This window comes from Gavialis gangeticus, unplaced genomic scaffold (genome assembly GCF_001723915.1).
Source record: "Gavialis gangeticus isolate Ggan-Ray unplaced genomic scaffold, GavGan_comp1, whole genome shotgun sequence".
Lineage (NCBI taxonomy): Eukaryota > Metazoa > Chordata > Crocodylia > Gavialidae > Gavialis > Gavialis gangeticus.
Window position 1 is genome coordinate 53,310,058 of NW_017729034.1, and position 4,813 is coordinate 53,314,870.

At 38.0% G+C, this 4,813-nt stretch overlaps 1 protein-coding gene across 5 annotated transcripts in view; it reads right to left on the reverse strand.

Moving 5' to 3' along the window:
• Nucleotides 1–4,563: 4,563 nt before the first annotated feature.
• The window catches only part of MAP3K21 (mitogen-activated protein kinase kinase kinase 21), a 63,071-nt gene continuing 62,821 nt past the window's right edge, over nt 4,564–4,813 (reverse strand). For all 5 annotated transcript variants that reach the window (XM_019527094.1, XM_019527093.1, XM_019527095.1 and 2 more), the window contains one exon: nt 4,564–4,729. The gene's annotated coding sequence lies outside the window, so the exon portion shown is untranslated. The remainder of the gene's footprint in view (nt 4,730–4,813) is intronic.

Consider the following 4,813-nt stretch of genomic DNA (forward strand, 5'->3'; position numbering starts at 1 on the left):
CTTAATTTTGGTGTTTCTTCTCTTTTCTCTGTTTATATTTGTTTTTTCCCCCTTCTGCTCTCCCAATCTTTCCTCTCTTGTACCTTCCAAAAGATGGCTGCATACCCTCAGAGATGCGTGTTCCTGTTTTAGAAATTAGCTATTTGTTGCACTTCCGCTACACTGGCCATGGAACCCCCCTCTCTCCTTTAAGTCTCCATCAAAGGCTTTCCAAAGTAATGTGGTCACAAACAATAGGAACCATGATGCTTGCTTTTTCTTACTGAGATCTTCAGTTCCAACTTCAACCCTGTGGAATGGCTCAAATACTATACTTACTTGAAATCAAGACAAGTTCCTCCTCCCCCGCTCCCCCCCCAGCACAGGGAAAAGAGCTTTTTGTCTTGGATTTGAGTGCAAGGTAAGGTGGCAGGTGGCTGCCACCCATGACACCACCTGCTCTCTACTCCCTCTGCCCCCCCCGCACTGCCTTTGCCCCTACCACCAGCCACCCACCATCAGCACTTATCCTGTTGCAGGTCTGGCTCCAACACCAGCTCCAAGCATGCAACACATAGTGGTTTTGCTCCCTACCCCTGCCAGGTAGCAGCAGTTGCAGTGGCAGCAACTCTGTCCCCAGGCACAGGACAAGGTCAAAGCCCAGGCCAGGGCTGAAGCTACTACTGCCACTGCTGCTTGGCTGGGTCCAGGCTACAGCCACCACGTTGCTCTATGCCCTGGGCTACAGCTAGAGTCACAACAGATGGTAAGCACAGGCCCAAAGGTGGGTGGGAAGGGAGGGAAGGGGAGACGAAGCAGGGCTATCTGGCCTCATTGCAGTAGTGAGGAGGGCAAAGTTTAAGATGATCCTCCAATAATTAGATTCTAAACATGGAAAAATTTACCATTTATAGAATCTAATTATTGAAGGATTGTCTTAAATTCCAATTCAAAGTAGATTTGGATTCAGGTAAATATGGCACTCAGCAAAAGGATACAAGATATAACAATAAAAAGTCCTTCTCCCACCAGCTGTGATTAGGGTTCTCTCACCTTATGTTCCACAGGCATGTCATATCCTGCATTACCTTAGAGACAGGGGTCAATGTGTGAAAGGGGCTGCAGCTAAGACTGAGAAAAGGCAGCAGGGCAAACAGATTGTAAAAGCCAATTACAGCTCCTGCTGCTGGGTCATGATCTCATTGTGACCCAGAGGCTGGTACAACAAGATGTCCACCTAATTTCTTTTCCTTTCGTGTTACCTGGTTTCACCATCTTCAACGAGAAATGTCAAAATACTGCTGTACATAAGCAGTATATAGAACAGGAATAAGAAAAAGTAATCAGGAATTGCTAAAAAGTGTAAAGACCTATGATTCAAATACAGGAAAGTAACAGTTAGCTGTGATGGAGTTGAAAGGAGAAACAAAAATTTAGCAACATACGCTGTAAGAGTTAAGATTAAAACAACAGCTGCCACTGTTGAACGATAACGTCTTAAGAACAGATGTAATGCATATTCATGAAGGTATTTACATAATTATGGACCTGAATCAAAACCCCCTAGTTTGAAATCCAGATCTAAATTTTACAATTTATACCTATCATTACACATTTGGGAATTATTTATGCAAGAGAATCTGAACTGTAGTAAGAAGGTTAAGACTTTTCAGTCATATTTTAAATCATACATACTTTGCTGGAAACTTTTGGTTCAAAAGGAAGTGGAGGCAACTTCTGTGCACTAAACTTCCATGACAAAGTTTAGAACTGTTACCATTTCCCTTAACTAGTAAACACATGGAGAAAGTCTTAACAGCTACTTACTCCAGGAAAAATGGTTTATAAATAAAATACTAAATTAGTAGTTAGGACAGATAAAGTGTTTTAGAGTAATGCATATTAGCTCTTAGCCCTTTCTTGCAGATAGAAAGCTAAAGAATTCCCTTTTGCTCCAATCCCTTTTCCACCACAAATAAGTAGCAGACAGAGTTAGGTCTTTAACCTAGGTCTCCTGACCATGCCAAGATGAGATGGTTACTTCTGAACTCGCTTTATCAAGCCATGCAGAAACACAAGTAAACAACTTATTTTAAAAGCTGCTACTCACTGTACACAGTTAAACTTGTCACTAAGAGAAAAAAGGAGTTGAGCTGATCAAGATTAAATTTTCCAAAGTGTTTAACCCCTACCAACTTCCAACAACTTATGAGGCTCATAACCACCTTGTAAATTGTATTCCAAAAAGAGACCTTTTTGACTCAATACAAGCAACCTGAAACAAGAGAAACTCTCTTATTAAAAAAGGATAAATATGCTTATAACCACATTAAAAGGACTAGAAACCTCTACTTATGCTGCAGCTGACACACGGTTAAGTCCACACGTTAGGAGCATTAGTGGAAGTAAGTAGTCCAGTGGATTTCTAATGCTGTCAATATTTAGATCAGGCTCATCAGCTTTCACTCAGGCTAGGTCTATACTGCTCCCTTTTACTGGCCCAAGTGGCTTCACTGAATGAGTATTCATTCAAAGAAAGATTTGCAGGTTTGGGTAAACAACTATGAAGTTTAAATTACCCTTATTTATTAATATGGAGGACAGAGACTACATACCTACCATTGCAAGAGCACTGGGATCTACAGGGGGAAAAACAAACCAAAAACAGAAACTCAACAACCAAATTTATCTTACACATGTGAAAGAGCAGGCTACCACTACTTGCATTTTACCTGTGCATAGAGGCTCAAAACAACAGCAAAACCAACAACCCTTCTCCCCTTACCCCCTGCCACCTACAGTAATCTAGGTAACATTAAATTAGGAGGCAGGATAGATCTGCACTGTTTAGAGTGACCGAAGTACATAGATAGGGAGGTTGATCAATTAATCTTTTGTGAATTGAAGCTCACTTCAAATTACTAGCTTTACTATATACAGAGCTGCATCCTTACATTCTGAAGGATTAGGAATAGGATGTTCAGTTCTTGTTTACTCCCCAAAACTTTTATACAGGAGGTTAAGATACAAAAATAATAAAGAACATCCTCCTCTCCCCCCTCCCCAAGAAGTTCCAAAACATGGTACAACCGGCTACAGCAAACATAACAAAAAAATCAGCCACTGGGTTTTGTAAAAAATGTGTCAAGTGGTTTCTTAGTCTTTACAATTTAAGCATCTCAAAATAGATGCTAATATAATCCATATAAATGTACTGTTTTATCTGGTCACTTATATTTAAATAGGTGCATCTTTTACTTAATAAAAGGTAGTAAAGCAACACACATGGAGGATTACTTTTTTTTAAAAACCTAACAAGGTAAGATACACGTGGTGACTTTAAAAATAGAATGTGAAAACATGGTAAAATTTTATTTCAACCCTTTCATATGAATGAGGACTGACCTAGAAGAATTACACCATAGAGACTCCATCAGAAGAAAAAAAAAAAGTTTTGTAAATGGCTTGCATATGTTTTCCCTTGGGGATGCAACATTAAAGTATATAATACCTAATAGAAGTACACTGTGCTGGTTGGCCCATAGTATGCCAATCATTTCTAAAGCAGAACTCCTCACTAAAAATCAAGGGAGAATTTTGCTAAACACAGATGATATCGTGTCATTATGACAGAAGAAAAGCACAGCACACAAAAATATTTGTGCTGTCACTGTTGATTACAGAAGGAGCTAGGTTGCAAAATTCAGCATTCACAATGAAGGAAAAAAGTACTATGCACACAAGTAAGTTTACAAGACAAGACTACAGAACCTGAGGTTTTCTTGTAGAAAGCTGAATAGAACAACTTCCCCTAGGAGTTGAACAATCCAGTCAACTGTTTCTCTCAATATTATAGATTGAGTCTATCCTGAAACAGTTTAAGAATATATTGTATTTCAATACCCAATTTTCAGCCCCCAAATTAAAAACATGCTGCTACCCTATATTTAAGATTTGATCCATGTTTTTCATAGTGAGCCAAACATGTAATTATGTACACTTTGAAAGCGAGTCACTACATTTTAAATGTAAAACAGATTTAATTTACTTTTAAGGTTTAAACCTATGTTCAAGTATATTGTATATAACTTGATGTTGTAATTAAGTTTTAAAAATGTGTAGTATTCATACTGATATTGAACTTCAGTGCTTTAGTTTTAAATTACTGTATTTGTTGTTTAAATCCTTCTTCAGTAACCTGCTTCAGGCAGATTACATTAGAAAGATTTGAAAAGTACAGTAATTTAATAACCTAAATTACTTGGCTGCAAAAAGTGTAAGTTAATGTACCTAAGTATGTTTAAAGAATACAATTTAAGAAATATTTTTCTTTTAATTTCCACTTCGAATATTGTGAGCTTTTTTTGACCAGTTACCACCTCCCATCTGCATGATTCACTGTTTCTATTGCTCACCGTCAACCTAAGCAATGTAGCGCATCATAATTTTAGAACAGAGAATTGCTTCCCCAACCTTTGGCTTTAATGCTGAAGTTTCATTGCTTCTGCTAAACAATAACATAAAATCCCAGACTTAAGGGGTAAGAGAGACAAATCATTTAAATAAGAGTGTCATACTGGGAAATGAAATTTTGCAACTGTGTTATTTTATTTCTGCATTGGACACATGACCCAAAGTCTGCCAAGATACTAGGGAGTATTAGTTTAAAGCTAAGAATTTAAGAAAACACTTAACTTTTAACAATGCTTTTGCATAGCATGTTTGTAAGACTGTGAACATTGCATACTTTCTTTGGCATTTACTGAAAGCTGTTTTTAAATTAATCACTGTGTTAGCTCTGCAGGTAAAGTGCCCCTTCCCCCCCAACATTTAA